Source organism: Balaenoptera physalus (genome assembly GCF_965194825.1).
Source record: "Balaenoptera physalus genome assembly, chromosome: 11".
NCBI lineage: Eukaryota > Metazoa > Chordata > Mammalia > Artiodactyla > Balaenopteridae > Balaenoptera > Balaenoptera physalus.
Window position 1 is genome coordinate 34,048,521 of NC_138896.1, and position 18,151 is coordinate 34,066,671.

Sequence of the window (18,151 nt, forward strand, 5' to 3'; positions counted from 1 at the left end):
TAAAATGACCGCACAGTTCTCCGTCTCCTGAGTGTGTTGTAAGGCATATACTTTCATCCATCCGCAATTTTTGGTCATCTAGAATGTTTCTAGATGTTTGCTATTATAAGCAACACTGCGACAAACATTATTGTAGAGAAATTCTTGAGGGGGCGGCTAACTTTGCAATTGTTTATTGGTCTGTCTCCCCGCAGACCAGAGTGTGAGACTTTCCAGGGCCGGTGCTGCATCCGATTCACAAACCTTGCTCCTGGTTCCTCGTAGACATCCAGTAATTGTTGAATTGCATTGCATTTCTTTTTTTCTTTTTTTCTTATTTTATTTATTTATTATTATTATTTATTTGGCTGCGCCAGGTCTTACTTGCGGTACACGGTATCTTTTAGTTGCAGCGTGAATGCGGGATCTAGTTCCCCGACCAGGGATCAAACCCAGGCCCCCTGCATTGGGAGTGCAGAGTCTTACCCACTGGACCACCAGGGAAGTCCCGTATTGCATTTCTGGAGCTTGTGCTCTGGACTGAGGGACTGGGATGGTGGGCTGATCAAGAGGGAGCCCACCTTCCCTGCTGGAACACTCAGGGGTCCCCAGCGCCCTATGTTGGGTCCGCCAACTTCCAGGAAAAAAAGCATTTCCAAGCCCAAAGCCACTGTCCATCCCGAAGCCTCGCTGAACTGCCTACCTTTATCTTCCTGGGCAAACCTAACTTGCCTCCCCCTGCACACCCCCGTGCATCTGACTCATTTGAGTCCTTTTGTTGTGTCTTCAAGCTGAAGGCCTAGCCGACAGAGCCCTTTCACCTGCTCGTTACTGCTGGAGTAATGTTGTGGTAACTCACTGGGATCCCCATGAAGCAGCCCCCTCTCTGGCCCCCATTTCCCACAGCACAGCCCCTTGGCCCCTGGGAAGTGCCCACAGGGCACACCTCAGCCCTGCCCCCTGCTCTGCCCGCCACCTCCCGAGGCACCAAGGAGCCTTTTTCTCTTCCTCCCTGCTGGCTCTGGGCGGATGCTGTCATTCTTCCTAGTACAGATTTGTAGAATTATGGATTTTGGAGCTGACACCCAGCTCCCCATTTCTCAATGGGTCTTTAAAATGAATGAGAGGTAAGAGACAAAAATGGAGAGGTAAAACTTACTAATTTAATTTCCCCCCTCAAGCATCCATGCCCCCAACCTCCTGCAGTTTTCTCTTTTTTATTCTCTCTTTTCCTCCCTCTTCTTTTTCTCCCTCTTCCCCCTTTCTCTCTTCTCTCTTCCAGCTCCGACACTCTCTCCCACCCTCCTGTCCTCATTTCCCCTCCTCTCCCCTTCTTTTTTAAGTTTTTTTTTCTTTTAACTTTCAAGGTCATTCCGGACTCCTGACGCCGCCAGTCCCTTGGTGAGACTTGAGCGCCATTGGCGTCTGTGGCCTCTGTTTCCGTGGCAACCCAGTAACCATTAATTTTCAATTAAAGGAGACAAAAAGCTCGATGACAGCTCCAGGTCTGCTGAAGATGTCAAGAATCTGTATTAATATACAGCAAGAGAGCATAATTGTGTGTCCATCTTCCAGAGCAGCGAAAAATGGAGGGATAATTACCAGCTCGAAAGCCACTCTGTAATTTAGTTCTTACTGTCACCACAGCCCTACACATTAGCATAAATTAAAAGCAGAGTTTATTGTTATCAAAGTGCATTGATATCGCCAGACCCGCTTTCTTCCTTTTAACTGTTTGTCGTGGGTGAGTGACTCCCCAACTCTCTCAGGGTCTCCCTGGGGTGCGGAGAAGTTCCAGCGCAGGGGCTACCGAGGTACGGATGCTGGATCTGAAGGTCTTGGCCATTTCTGCCATCCTCCCTTGGGGTGGATGGGGACAAGGCTCAGGGCATCGCCCCTCTGGCGGGGTCTGGGTCTGGGGTGGGGAACTTGGATATTGATTTGCCTTCCACGTGGGAGTGCTTTGGTTTGCCCGAGGGCCCTCCAGTTCTTTCCGGAGGGGGCTGCTGCCCATCTTGGCGTCCCCTTTCAGTGCCTAGTGCAGCGCAGGGCAGGTGATGGGTGCTGAAAGCCAGCCTGTGAAAACAAAGTGAAGGTCGAGGGATCTCCTTTCCTGGGGTAGATGTCAGCGGGGGCCCTTCCTGCTTCCCCAGTTCAGGCTGTGAATTTCCCAGCTCAGTGTGGAGATGCTCCTGTGGCTCTGGTCCAGTTCCCACTGGCCACTCAGGGCCCCAGGTCCCAGTGGGGCCCCTCTGGATGGCCCTCCCCTTGCTGCTTGGCCATCCATTACCACTCCCTCCCCTCGCCTGGGTCCTGCCTCCTTGCAGACTCAGCTCCAAGTAGTTACAGCGCCTGGAAGTGCCTCGCTGCCAGGGTGCCAGTGACAACAACAGAAAATCATGAATTTCTGTGAATGGGGGATGCGGGGTTTTCTTGTATTCTATCCAGAGAGAGCTGTCCTTCAGAGGGGAATATAGTGTAATTACCCTTACGGGAGCGATCCTTACACAGTCAGTCACAACACTGACCTCCCGGCTGAGATCTGACAGCAAAATTACAGGCTGTGTACTCAACAGAAGGGGCATATCCTCCTTTTTTGGGGGGCGGAGGCGGGAAGGAAGGAGGAGGAGGGGAAGGAGATACAGAGGCTTTGAAAAGAAACGTGCTGGCTTCCAGCTGCCAGGAGAGCGGGTTCTCCTAGGCAAGGCATCTGTGGGGCAGGGAGAGATGTCCAGAGATCACCCTGTACTTCCCCTGGTCCTGAGGGGGTGTTGAAGTGGGCATTTCGGCCCTTTAAATCTTTGAGCCGTGCGTGGTCTGTGATCTTCGCTAAACTTAATCTTAGTGTAGGTTAGGGTTTAGAGGATACTAGAATTTATTCAATAAACCACCCACACATGTTTCCCCAAACACATCTATCTGTCCCTTGGTCTCTCTCCTGGGGCCTGAATTTCCACTATTCCTCCTATCTTTGAGTTAATACATCCTAGATCCTGTTAAACTGCCCCTGGGTTATTTACTTGGCAGGACTAACATGCTAATCTGTGACCACTCCAAATTTAGCATGGATTTATCTGTCACACATGCTGGCCTGTCACATGGCAGAACCCTAGGGACGCAGGTCAGGCAAGTTTTCACAAGGTAATAGAGAAAGTCCGCTCTGTGGGCAGATCGCTATAGACTGTAAAGCCAGGGAAGGAATGGAAATAGATCCCCAAATCTCCCAGCTGGGAGGGAGCCCCAAACCAGCAGATCCAAACTCCTCCCAATGTAGGGGTCCCCTCTGCTCCACTTCTCTCCAACTCTAAAGAGGTCTGTTCTGCACTAAACACCACCGACTCCTGGAAAACTCCTCCTTAGTAGAGTGAAAATCTGTTTCCTATCTTCCCTTTGAAGCCCAGGGACGAATCTAAACTTTCTCCAGTGGGACAGCCTTTTATCTACATGGACACAATGTCCGACATCTTCTCCTTCACTTCTGGGACCCAGTGGGCCCATCACCATCCAGCTCACCCTCCCATGGAAGAGAGGAAAAGGAATCTCAAAGGGCGAAGGAAGGCCTGAAACACTAGTTCAGCGTTTACTGAGCATCTACTACTTTCCAGGCACAAACGCCCACCGCACTTCCTTTCATCCTGTCTAGTGAGGGGAGGATATATTATTCCCATTTTACTGTAGAATAAAAAAAAGACCCAGGAAGCTGCAAGTCACTCGTCCCAGGTGACCCAGTGGCAGAGGGGCAGAGCCGCGATGGGAACCCAGGCTCCTGATCCTGGTGAGGCTTTCTTTGAGCATCCAGCTGCCTTTGCCCCCCGGGCCCAGCAAGCACCCTGAACTCTGTCATTGCTCTGCCTGTCTCCCCACCTCCAAGATGCTTTGCTCCAGGGATGCCTTCTCTCCTCTCTCCTTGGCAGGGAGAAGGAATTCCAGGGGAAATCCAGCTCAAGTCCTGCTTCCTCCCTGAAAGCTCCCCTGCCCTCAGTAACTGCTTTAACGACAGCACCAGCAATTATTTACGACCACAGGACCACACTCCAGAGCTTGTAATGTGCTAAAGTAGGGCATTTCATTCAATTCCCCAGGCATTCTCCCTGGCTGAGGGTTCTACCTGGACCCCTCTCCCCTCTGAGATCTGTGTCTCCTTCAAGACCACCTTCTCAGTGTTGCCAATCCTAATCATCCTTTCCCAGTTCCTTGTACCCGGCTCCTTCTCTCCCCACAGTTCCTGTCACCTTTTAACATAGTATATAATTTGTTCATTATTAGGCTCATTGTCTATTTTCCTCCACTTTCACCTCCAAAAGGGCAGCAACTTTGTTTATTTTGTTTACTGTTGTGTCCCAAGCACTTAGAACCGTGCCTGGTAAAAAGCAGGTGTCTGATGCGTATTTGTCAAATGGGTGGGAGGAATACTTAAAACCCAGGCGTGTTAGTTTTACAACAAAGAGGAACTAAGGCTCTAATTATGGTGGCTTGTCCAAGGTCACAGAGCTGGTGGTACCCAGATCCAAGCCCTCATTCATTTGGGACTGCTGAGTATGGGGCTCTAAGTCGGGCCTGGGTGGGCGGGGGGGAGAGCAGCTGGCTTCCTGGGGGATTTCTGCCTGCACGCCCACCAGCGGGTCCTTCTGGGTCCCCCTCCCCTCCTTCCTCTTCCTGCGGCTCCTTTCAGCACCTCTCCCAAGCCCCAGCCGGGGAGGGGCCTGCAGGTGCAGTCTGACTGGCTTCCCTCCCCTGAGGACTGGTCCCTGCATGGCCTGGAGTCCACACCAAGGGGCCCTGGGCGCCCCTGGGAGGCCCCCATTCTGGTCTCTGAGTGGCTCCTCTCCCTGGGATGTGAATCCGGGCCCCAGAGTGGCCACACAGAACATACATCTTAAACAAACACTTCTCCTTGCTGTTTATCTCCCTGGCCTTTAAACAAACTCTTTCAAAGGTTTTTGCTGATAGGAGAGATTTACTGAAAACCATTCCTTGCTTAAAAGCTCTGGGTTTATGCTACTGGGGTGGAGGCACGTGGTTTATCCTCGGGACCACGTGTTTATCCTCCAGGCCTTGATAGACGAGCAACACAGACTAATCTTTATGGAAAAGAAAATAGGAAAAGCAGGAAAGGGGAGGGGTGGAGACTGGGGGAGAAGTTTGGTTCTTGTCTTTGACTCCAGGAGGCCGTGGCAGGTCTAGTACCGCAGCACCCATCACACTGCAGCCCGAGGGGGCAGGGTGCGGCGCCCGGCAGGGTGGGGCTCCCTTGAACTTTGGACGGAAGGCCCTTGGGCAGGTGAGCCTCTTCTGGGGCCCCCAGCCCCGGACAGAGGCCCGAGTGGGCCTCCCCTAGTTGGAGGGGGTGAGGGCAGGGACGTAGGGCAGGAGTCACATGACAATATTTAATCTTGTATTCGACCAACATTTAGGAAGCACCTAGCATGTGCCGGGACCTGGGCTTACAGAGCTGAGTAATCGTTAACCTCTACCTCAGCATTTCTGTCGGCCTGGCGCTGTTCTAAATCGCTTAGCTGAATTAACTCATTAACTACAGCAGCCCTAGAAGCAGATTCTGTAATTATCCTAGTTTTGCAGATGAGGAAACCAAGGCACAGAGAGATTACTGAGCCACACCCCAGAGGTTTTGGTTTAATAGGGGTGCAGTCCGGGCATCATATTCTAAAATATATCCCGAGCAGAGAGCTACTGTTATAGAGATGGACGTACTCCTTGCCCTCTCCTCGTCTCCCCAGTAGCATAGCATTTCATCACTTCTAGGGTACACACATCTTTGACGTCTGAGATGTGTCTCACAATCCGCTGACAGCAATATTTCTTAGTGGAACATAAAGTAATGGTGCATCTTACAATCTTATGTTTGAGAAAGTATAGAAATAGAAAATGAATCTCTACCACCTGTGGGCACAGGCTGGGTGGGTTGCATACATTTTCTCATTACTCTACTTCCCAAAGCTTTGAGACACATCTTGTGAGCACCTCTGACGAGAAAACAGAGGCACCAGGAATTTACTAACTTGCCTAAGACCAAATTCAAACTGTGGATTTGAATCCACAATTAAATGGCCTAATATTTATTCCTGACCCTTGAAAGGTGCTTTATACTTTTCAAGCTGTCTTCACATTTATTTTGTCCACTGAAGAAGAAAGACTGAGTGGCCTGTTGTAAGTTACACACCTGACTTCTCAGCCTGTAAATGTGAAAGACCCATGGGAGGTTTTCTTGTTTTTGTTTTTGTTTTTAAACCTACCTGGGCTTTTGTAGATAGAAGCTGCTCCTAAGAGGAGAATGGGGCCAGGGAAGTGGGCCAGGGCAGAGGCCCTGGGCAGGGGCGGATGTCATTGCATCGGCTGACTTCCGTCTGTGCTTTGTTTGTGAAGTGAAGGGGCTATTGCGGCAGGTGGGGACGGGAACGCAGGTAGGAATTTCCACTCCTTCTCAGGCCTCTGCTCAGGCCGGAAGCCACTGCCCCTCCTCCGTGTTTACACTTGACAGGCCACACCCCTCAGGATGGCACAGACTGACACCCCTTCCCTCATCCGCCTGCTCTGAGACAAATGCCTTTCCCAGCACCCTGAAAGTACTTTTCAGCACCTGAGCCCTGACCTGGGCCGGGCTTCCAGGGAAGAAAGGGGGAGAATGTGATGAGGAGGTTGGGGTGGAGTGAGGTAAGATGAGGAGGTAGGGGGTAGTCCAAGCTAGGACAAAGTTATGTGATAGTCTTGCACTCATCACCTTTCTTTTTGTATTGTTTTTTTATATTGGGACACCCAGTTTCTAAAAGCTTTCCTCCCCACCTAGCAATTGTTGCTCTAAGATACGTCATTCACAACAAGGTAAACATGATCGAGAGCAGCTTCCAAAGCCACCCTTTCAAGACAGAAGTGCATTTTGGCAATGACCTCTTTGTCCATTCATTCTTTGATTTACTCAACAATTTCCTTGGGCATTCCTGGGGACCCTCCATCCCATCTGAAAGCCTTATCTGGGCCATCTCTGAGCTGTTTGGTGGGCTACTGTCCAAGTTTTGGCTTTGCCAGTAATGACACCCCTACCCTCTTATACAACATCTAGGTATATTGGCAGCAACCCAAGCTCTCTTTTTCACAATTCAGGGAAAGAAAAGGTAATTCACTCTCACGAAAAAAAGTTTGGGGGACTTTGCTTTAAATAAAAAAGGTGGTGCTTTACCCCAATGTTCATTGCAGCACTATTTACAATAGCCAAGACATGGAAGCAACCTTAATGTCCATCGACAGATGAATAGATAAAGAAGATGTGATATATATACAATGGAATATTACTCAGCCATAAAAAGGAATGAAATAATGCCATTTGTAGCAACATGGAAGGACCTAGAGATTATCATACTAAGTGAAGTAAGACAGACAGAGAAAGAGAAATATCATATGATATTGCTTGTATGTGGAAACTAAAAAAAATATATATATGCAAATGAACTTATTTACAAAATAGAAATAGACTCATAGACATAGAAAACAAACTTATAGTTACGAAACAGGAAAGAGGGGGAGGGGTAAATTAGGGGTTTGGGATTAACATATACACACTACTATATAAAAAGTAGATAACCGGGGCTTCCCTGGTGGCGCCAACAAGGACCTATAGCACAGGGAATTATACTCAATATTTTGTAATAACCTATAAGGGAAAAGAGTCTGAAAAAGAACATATATCTCTATCTCTATCTATCTATCTATCTATCTATCTATCTATCTATCTATCTATCTAAATGAATCACTTTGCTGTATACCTGAAACTAACAAAACATTGTAAATCAACTATTCTTCAATTAAAAAAAAAAAAAGGATGGTGCTTTAATAGGGCATTTCCAGGTATCAACCAATAAGTCTATTTCGTTTGGTCGTTGCGCTGAGCTTCTTAGGGCAGTTGGGCAGGAGCCCATCCAGGACATCAGACCCTGGATGGAATTTCCAAAGGGGGCCACTGCCAATCAGGGCTCTGGATTCGTTTTTCTCTCTCTGTCCTCAGGAGAGAAAGAGCTGACTGTGAGCTATTAGGAGAAGACTCTGAGCTCAGAGCTGGAAGGGACCCAAAGAATCCTCTAGTCTAGTTTATAGAAGCTAGAGTGGCTTAAAAGTAGTACAGCCTTTTAATAAACTTAATTTATGCTGAAACCCCAAATATAAAACAACTAGGAGTTGTAGCTCTCGTTGAAGTGGGAAGCTGGATCCTACATACTCTGTTTCCCCAATTACCTCTTCAGTGGTCCAAAGCTCCCCCGTGGAATCCCAAAGCTTGAAGTACACATATATTGGATTGGCCAAAAATTCGTTCGGGTTTTTCCATAGGATGTTACGGAAAAACTCATCTGAACTTTTTGGCTAACCCAATAGAATCCACTGAGCTAGTTCAGTGATCCATGTTACAGACAAGTAAACTGAGTCAGAGCATGATGGGGAAGATGGTGGCCCCTAATTAGGGTCCTCCACCTCCACGGTCTGCTTTGGGTTCACGCTTATTCCCTAAATTCATGATGTGTTTTCCTTTCCAACTTGGCCTGCAAAATCCTACCTGCTGTCAGGCTCAGCTCAAGTGCCACCTCCTCACGGAGCAGTCCCCAGTTCTCTCATGCAGTTCTGGCTCCACGCCCGCCCCCGTCGGTGTTCCCGGAGCTGGCTGCTTTTGCACCTCTCTTAGGGTCAACTTCCCTTGCATTTCTGCTCATGAAGCAGGTCTTTTCTCCTTCACCAGACTGTTGAGCTCTCTGAGGTCAGGGCGTCTTTTTCATTTCAAGCATCCAGCCCATGAGTAGGTGTGCAGTCACACTGAAGCTGTTGACATGTTTTCGGGGGTGAAGGTGAGATGTTTTGCCCATGGTTGTGGGAGGGTCTGCCTACTGGACAGCCCTAGTTCTCATCAACTCAGCTGGGCAAGGCCTTGAGTTTGATTAGACGGTTACATGGAGAACTGAATTAGGGTGGGGGAGGGACAGCCTTTAGAGCTTGTGGGGAGGGTCCTTACTGTCCTGAACTGGACCCTTCCCCACCCCCCAGAAGATGGGGAGCAGAAAACCGGGTAGGGGAAGAGAAGCCAGGGCCCCTACATCTCCCGCCATCACTGGTTTCCCTCTTCTCTGGCATTTTAAGAGCTCAGACTCAAACCCTTCAAGGGCTTTTGAAACAATTAGATTTGCAAGTGCCCAGCACTCAGTCTAATTGCTTAAAAGCCACTTCAGGCTCCAACTGACCCAGAGTAAAACCTGGGGAGTGGGCAGGGGGGAGGGGAGACCCGAGACACTCTGTCGCCTTGCTTCCCAGGCCTTTCTTGGCGACCAAGGTCTGCAGCAAGGGTGAGGCTGAAAAGGGACCTTCGATTGTCCCCAGGTAGCAGAGCAACTGAAATTTCCCTGCCCTTTCCCCAGCCCTTGCCTCCAGGGAACTCCTCACATCTAACCCTTCTCTCACACACCTTCTCATGGAAATCCCAACATCCTCAGGGGTGGTCAGGGCAGGTGTGTTTATGACCAATTTTCAGAGTTCAGACTAACCCAAGGTAAGGAGGTCCAGAAGGGTCAGATGACAACTCTGGGGGTATCTGGCTCAAAGATGATACTGTTCCTCTGGGATCTTCTGCTATAGGGGCATGAGGGGCTTTTGCAATCTCTAAGTCAGTTCCACCTCTCCACGCTTTTCTGATTACTCTTCCCCCAGATTCTGGTTGTTATACAAAATTCTTCTCTCTGGTTCAAGATCCTACAATGCTCCATATCAGATAGGGTCAAATATTCCCTGCAGCCTTCGCGCCCCCATAATTTGGCCCACGTCACCTTAATGCCATCCCACCCCTGTGCCTTTTCACATGCTGTGCTCTTGCCCTGCACTCCTCCACCATCCAATGGAGACATCTATTTACGTGCCCAGCATCAGGCTCAGCAGTGGGGACGCTGGGACGAATAAGTCATGGGCCCTGCTTTCAGGATGACACATTCTAGGTGGACCATAGAAATATGAACAGATGAATTTCTTTGCCAAAAATTTGTTGAGCTCCTACTATGTGCCAGATGCTGCCCTAGGCTCTAGGGACACAAACAAAACAGATAGTTCCCGTTCTCATGGAGCTTATATGGTGGAAGAAGAAACAGGCAGCAACGTGTAAGCAAAGAGATATGTAAACCACCAGATGGAGATGCCTGAGTGAAGGGGAACAAAACAGGGGGAAGAGAAGGATCTGGGAGGTGGGGCCATTTGAGCAGAGACGTGAGTGGAGGGAGGGAGCAGCTTGTGCAAAGTTCCTGAGGCAGGGCTGCTGTCCGTGTGTTCAAGGAGGAGCAAGAGGCCAGTGTAACTGGAGAAGAATGAGTGAGGGATGGCGGGGAGAGATAAACTGGGAGATTGGGATTGACATACACACAATACTATATATAAAATAAATAGCACATAAGGACCTACTGTATAGCACAGGGAACTCTACTCAATACTCTGTAATAGCCTAAATGGGAAAGAATGTAAAAAAAGAGTGGATATATGTATATGTGTAACTGATTCACTTTGCTGTACACCTGAAACTAACACAACATTGTAAATCAACTAGACTCCAATAAAAATTAAAAAAAAAAAAAAAGAATGAGTGAGGGAAAGAGATGAGATGAATCAGAGGGAACAGGGGCCGGATCATGACAGGGGCTGTAGATTCAGCAAGGGCTTTGGATTCTAGAATGAGATGGGACCATCGGGGATATTGAGCGGGGAGTAATATGAGCAAAAATATGTTTTAAAAGGCTCACTTTGGCTACTGACAGAGAACAGTCTGGAGTGGAGGCAGTAGAAGAAGTAGGGAGACTAGTTAGGAGGCTACTGCAATAGTCCAGCAAGAGCTGGTGATGGTTGGGGTATTGGGAAGTAGTCAGATTAGAGATCATTATAATACAGTGTAGACACTCTGTTATGAGAGCACAAGTCAAGGATCGCTAGAGGTTTGATCACAGAGCTGAATCTTAAATGAGGAGGAATTGGTCCAGACAAGAGATGGGAGATAGGCTAGAGGGGACAGGAAGTGCTGAGGTGCTAGCTTCACACGTTGTGAGGAGCTAGGAGCAGGTAGACAGGCCAGAGCATCATATAGAGGCAGGGAGTGGTGTAGCCTGGGGCTGGAGAGCTGGAGAGGATGAGGAGCTGGATACCAAGGGTGAGAGCCTAGTTGAAAAGTTTGGGCTTCCTTCAGCGGGCAGCAGGAAGCCACCAAGGGTGTCAAACCTGACCGCTTCCCCATCCAATTTGTGCTGGACAAAGGTCACTCTGAATATGGAGGGCGGGGAGGGGCAGGACTGGGGGCTGGGAGGCCAGTTAGGAGGCTGACCTGGTGACAGATGGGAGTGGCCTGGACCACAGGAGCCCGGATGGAAAGTTGCCAGGATGTTCAGGTGATGGCTGATTGGATAAAAAGGCATAGAAAACGAAGAACGAAGAGTGATCCTTGTTCAGCTCCCGTGCCCTTAGACTGGGATGAGAGCCCCCTCACTTAGGGCCCTCCTCACAGGGCAAGAAGTCTATAGAGCCCACCGGGACTGCCCTCCTTCCAGATCACTCTCCAGATACCCAGGCCCCCTAAATTCTCACGTGCAGGGTCTGTGCAGGCTGCCTCCCCAGGTCTACCCTCCAGGGTGAAGGTGCCAGGGCTGCAGGCTGCATGGGGGATTACGCAGAGCTTGGGCCTGCAGACTGGGGTGGCCGAGTGGTGCTCCCAAAGCCCTTCCCAGCGGAAGGTGAAGTTGAGGATGGGAAGGGAGGGGAGGCTGGCTGGGGGCGGGGGCTGGGGGAGCACAGAGGCCCAATCTCCTTGCACTGTCCTGAGCAGAACTCCAAGAAGCCTGGGAACTCTAAATTTCAACCTGGCCTTCCAGATCTTTAGAAAGTATATGTGTCAGCCTGGGAGAATAGAACATATTTTATTTAACAGTTTGTTAACTTGATTTATAACTTTTAAATATTTAGACATATGGAATGTGGGCCTCCATTTGTACTTTTGCCTGGTCCAGGAGGGGTGAGTGGAAAACTCCCCAGGGCCAGGATTATGTCTTATTTGCCTTGTTCACCCTCCCTCCTCCGTCCCCCATCCCTGGGCCCCTGGGCCTTGGTAATTTCCATCTGACTGGAAAGAGAATCAGATCCCGGCCTGATCGTGAGATATGTGGGCTTGCTGTGGCCCCAGGGGGGAAAGGTTGGTCAGGCGACTGCAGAGGCCTTTGGATGGTGTGGCCTGGGCAGGGATTGGGGAGGACACGGACTGGGGCCCAGGGGTTAGGAGCAGGGACTCCAGGCACAGATGGCCCCGTTCACAGCCCACCTCTGCTCTTTAGGATTGTGTGGTTCTTGTAGGACAGGATAATGAAAATAATCCCTAATTACCTCTACCTCACAGGATATTCGGGGAAGATGCAGTGAGCATCTGGCATGTAGTTAGTGCTGTAAAACATTTGTTATTATTATCACATAAAATGGTCCCTTTGAGGGAACTTTTAAGCCAAGCTAAGGGGCAGCTCCTGGCAAATCAAGGAAGGAGTCAAAGTTGGTTTTGGTGCCAGATCTTTCTCTTCCCACTTTCCAAGTTCCCCATGGGGAGTCACTCAGTGATCAGGCTGTGCCTCCCCCTAACCCCCTCTAGCGACCCCCCCACAAAAGCTATCTGCTATTTCTTCAAGCTCCACCTTCTCCATCCTCCCATTCCCTGGAAGCCTGGCCAAGAAATTCACTTGCACACATCTTGCGGCATCTCAGTGAAAGCCCGGGATCCTAACCACTAGGCCACCAGGGAACACCCCACTTGCAAATCCTTGAGGCTGTAGTTCACAGGAAGATGTCAGTGGGTGAGAATGGGCCCAGCACTGTGCTGAGTGCCCTAAACTCACATCTCATTTAATCCTTTTATTTATTTATTTATTAAAATAATTAATTTATTTATTTTGGCTGTGTTGGGTCTTCGTTTCTGTGCGAGGGCTTTCTCTAGTTGCGGCAAGTGGGGCCACTCTTCATCGCGGTGCGCGGGCCTCTCACTATCGCTGCCTCTCTTGTTGCGGAGCACAGGCTCCAGACGCGCAGGCTCAGTAATTGTGGCTCACGGGCCCAGTTGCTCCGCGGCATGTGGGATCTTCCCAGACCAGGGCTCGAACCCGTGTCCCCTGCATTGGCAGGCAGATTCTCAACCACTGCGCCACCAGGGAAGCCCCATTTAATCCTTTTAGATAATCCTATGAACTCTGTTCCAGATGCTAGGATCCCTATTTTGTACATGGGGAGACTGGGGCAGAGAGAGGTTAAGTAACTGGGTCAGGATTTCTCGGCAAATAAGTTACAGAGCCAGGACCAGCAACCAAGAATGAGTGGCTGGAGTCCACTCTCTTTCCCAGGAGGAATCCAGCCGTATTTGGAGCTCCTGTGATACTCCTGCGGAATAGAGTTTAGACCCTCTGGAGACAAGGCCCTGTCCCAATGGAGACACTTTGAAGATGGGAGGATTGCAGGCACTTAGCAGGCTGATGGCGGGCTGAAGATCTGGTTTGTCAGGGAGAGGAAGTTCTTTTGTTTTCCTTCAGATTATAGTTGAGGACCTTCCAGGCAAAAAACAAGCAAACAAAACAACCCTCTCTTTTCAAGGGACAAGGGCTATGGGTGGGTCTGGAAAGGAAGGTACTTTGTGTTTTGGAAATTCTGAGACAGAGGTTTTTTGGGGCAGTACGGTTTCTAGTTGGAGGGGATTCTATAGGGACAAGGAGCTGCTCCTTCTCCTCTACAACCCTGGTGACTTGGGCTTCTTGGAAAGCTGCCCAATTTGGGGAGCAAAAGCCCATGAAGTGATACTCAGCCATCACTTGCTTGTCGAGTGGAGACAGAGACATTTGATTCTGGCCCCTGCCCTCAAGAGCTTACAATCTCATAGGACGATGGATACACACACTGGGGGAGCTTCACATGGAAAGAGCACCAGCTGAGGCCTGCCTTCTGGCCCTGATGTGAGCCTACTGTGTGACCTTGGGCAAGTCACTTGCCCTCTCTGATCTTGGTTTCTCATCCATAAAATGAGAAAGTTAGTATTGATCACTGGGTGAAATCTTTTTTTTCCTTTTAACAATGGGACCTGGAGTTCTAATGCCATTCAACACAGGACTCTGGTGCAAACAGGAGAGCTCCTCTGCTTCTGAGAGGTAGGGAACCCACACTCTATCTTCTTCCTCTCCTTTTGCAGGGCAGCTTTAAGTGTCTCTGATGGTAAGGCCTGAACCACATTGAGAAACTTCAGGAACAGCCTCATGGAGGAAGTCAGGTGGACTTGAAGGCTAGAAGGATTCTGATGGGTGGAGGCGTGGGAAGGGCACACCAGGCAGGAGGCAGGATGTGAGAAAAGATGCAGAGACAGGGAAGGGCAAGGTTGACACAGGTGCGACCAGCCTGGCTGGAATGGAGGAGATCTACATGAAAGGAGGTGAAAAGCGCCTAAGAAAGAGCTTCCCAGGTGGCATCCATGGGAACTTCACAGGAGCATCAAGGGGTAAAGATGATTTCCGCCACAACTGGGAACACACGTCCCAGTTCCTTCCTACAGAAGAGTGGGGTATACCCTGCTGCCAGGGGGCGGGTAAGAACCAGCATCCAGGAGATAGTAATAATAATGGTATCTACTTCAGAGCGTCGTTTGGAGGCTGAAATGAGTTAGTGTACGGAACTGTGTCTGGCACATGGGGAATGTTGCATAAGCCTTTGTTAAATATGGTCAGACCAGGGAGGACCCTGAGGTCGCCAAAGTTGTGCATCTTTTCTGGCCTCTGACCTAGCATTGGTAGTGATGGCTTAGAATTTCTCCAGCTTCTGTGCTCGCCCATGATGGTGATTCTGCGACGTGTGTGCGCGTGTGCACGCGTAGGGTAGGGAGCGTAGCCGCAGGTGTCTGGCCACTCCCTGACACACAGGCACACACGTTCCCTCCCTCATTCCTTTCTCTGTTGCTGGTTTGCTCCTGGCCATCCCACCCTCCAGAGCCCCCGATTTCCTTCCTACCCTTGCTCCAAGCCCACACCTCGCTCCCAGCCTGCTCCGTCCCCTCTCCCAGAGCTCCTGGCCCACCACTCACCATAAATCTGTAACTCTGGAGGGTGTGTGTATGGGGTGGGGTGGGGGCCGTGGTGGAAAGGCAGCAAACCAAACCACCCCCAGCTAATGAAAACGTCGATAAATCTCTGTCCGTCAGGTTTGTTGTGAGCACAAACATTGCCAAACAAGGGCCCAGATGGCCTGCAGGCCCTCCTCGCCACCGTCTTTAGAGCTTTAAATGGAAATGGTTGCTCTTACATCTATTTACTACTTGGAAACGGGGCCGGGGGGATGCCTGAGTCCAGGAGTGCTTGGCCACGAAACAGGGTTGGGCCAGGTGGGAACCCTCTGTGCCCCACACCTGAGCAGGCCTCCTCTGGCCAGTCCCCAACCTCCCCCACCCCTGCTCCTGGAGAGAGCTCAGGGTGAGCTCCCTTTGACACAGGCCAGCTGGGGGGAGCGGGGAGGAAGAGGCTGCCTTCACAGCCCGGCCTCAACCTGCTCTAGTCCCCAGACACACATCCCGGGGCAGCCAGACCCAGCTCCTCTCTGTTGTTTCCAAAGTTCTTCACCCCCTGCCCAGAACTTTCCTTCCTTTCCATCCGGTCAGTTTGAAGCCTACCCTATCTTTCAAGCCCAAGCCAAGCCCCACCTCCTCCAGGAAGTCTCCCCACCCCTAGTCCTCCTGGACCTCTCCGGGCTCATTCCTACAGCCTTGCCCACTGGGAGCCGCCCAGCGCGGTCATTACCAGAGATGGACAGGTCTGGGTGTACAGCTGGGCTTTACCGCTGAGCAGAGGGACCTGGGGCAGGTTAATGTGCCAGCCTCAGTTTCTTACGCTGTAAAATAGGTATAATTATGGCACAGTTGTGAGGAGTAAGTGAAGCGAGTATAGGACGCGCTTATAAAGTGAGGGGCATGAGGGGCACAGTCCAAGAGCTCCGTTTCAGCGTTTATTACTGGTGCCACCCACACTGGACAGCACACTTCCCTGTGCCCTGTCTTTTCACAGATATGTGCATATGTGCATGTGCATGTAGGCATGTGTGTTTGTGTGTGTATGTCTGTCTTAGTTTGGGTCCCCTGAAAACAGACTCTGAGACAAAAACTTGAGTGCAGGTGGTTTATTTGGAAGGTGGTCCCTGGAGGCTGGAGGGGGGGAAAGGGGAGGTGAGACAGGCTGGGGAGGGGGAAGAGCCCATGAAGGGTGGGATGGTTAAGGAAGAGTCGGGGCTTGCTAAAGCACTGTGACGATACCTCACAGAACTGTCCTACGGAGGTCGGGGCAGCTGGGGTATTTTTCCACCCACTCCTGCCCCTCATTAGTGAAAGTTGTCCCTGGCACTTCCCAGCTGCCCTGTGGGCTGAGTAAACCTTGAGTGGGCCCTGCGCGGCAGAAACTGTGCAGGTGAGAAGCAGAAAGCTTCCTAGGGGTGGACAATTCCAGGCTTACTGTCCCCTTGCCATCACAGCTGCAGATGAACTAAAAGGCAGGCCTAGGGGATACGGGGTGAGGTACCAAAGGCATCCTCTGCTGAATTCTCCACTTTTCTATCCTTACAGCCTCCAGCACAGTATTTTGCACACAGTGGGCACACCATAATTATTTATGGACCAAAAGGAGGTTTGGGCTAAGGGATGGGAAAACCTGGAGTCTCCCCACTTTTCAGTTTTTTACTCAGTGTGTGATGCTGAGCAAGACACATGACCACCCTGGGCCCCAATCTGCTCCTTCTGTGATATGGCCACGTTTTCTGCTTATCCTATAGTCCTGTTGTGATGAGTTGGAATGGTCTTTGGGGGCTGCTCAGAACAGGGAAGGTGTGGCTTACTATGCTTATGATGATGATGATGAAGATGATGATGATGATGTGGGTTAGGGGAGGTTTCCCAATCCAAGTTAGAGGTGCCCAGTGGCATGTTATTCACACACACTCTATGGTTAAAACACACAGGTGTGTTCCCTTGGCCCTACTGGGATGCCTCCTGTCTCTTCCTATCCTGTGACAACTCCAGATGTAAAGGATCAAGAAGAAAAAGACCAAAGGGCTTTGAATTCCTGACTCCTCTGTGGAAAAAAAAAACCCCAAAGGGAGCCAAGGGGGTCCAAAGGGATGCTCTGTGGTTCCTCATTTCTAGGTCACCAGGTGGGTTTACCAATGGCTGGTGAATATAGAAACCATTTAGGGCAGAAGTTCTTCACTTGGGGGGTCTTGGAATCCCTAAGACGCCCATGGATAAGTTTTAGGAGTTGCTAAATCTCTTGAAAATACTTGTAAAATGGAGTGTGTGAGTGTATGTGTGCACATGAACTGCTCTAAGTTGGTGATCTGGAACTTCCAGTAAATTCTCAAAGGCGTCTATGACCCAAGAAAAGTAGATTTGCTCTACCTCAGATCTCCTATGTCAAAGGGGGAAGACACTGAGGCCAAGAGAGGGGACGTGAACTGCCGGGTGACACACATGGAGCCGAAGAAGCCCAAGGTCCGTAACCCCATGGGGCTGTGTGGATCGGTTAGGTCTGCACAACCAGAAATGCGGGCCTGGCTTCCCAGGAGGCTGTGCTAGAACCCATGGCGTAGCACAGTCTCTCCTTGCTCCTGGGGACACAACTCAAAGGCATGATGCCGTCACTATTCCCTGGGGATGAGGGTGGGTGCTGAGGTCTGTTTCCATGGAAAACAGAACAAGAGAAAACCAACCAAAAATGGAAAGAAAAGGAGCTCCCTATTACTGAGAAGCTTGGGTACATTGGCGGGCCTCAGTTTCCAGAGGTGGAAATGGAAATGATAGTGCTTACCTCTCTAAGTTGTGGTAAAGAGTAAAAGAGACCAAGAGAGTGGAAATGGCTTACAAAAAGGCAAGCTGTACACAAACGCTAGTAACGATTCTTACGGCAGAGGTCCAGTGAGCACCTGTTTTGCTGCTGGGAGGAAATTGTATACCACCTGGATGACCCAATTCTGGACAACTCTGAAATTCTCCTGCAGGTACTTGCAGCCTGATGTCAGAGCAAGCCCTGGTTTCAGAGTCAAACCTGAATCTGCACCCCACTTCCATCTCCTGTGAATGAGTGTTACCTTGGACAAATCACTCAGCCTC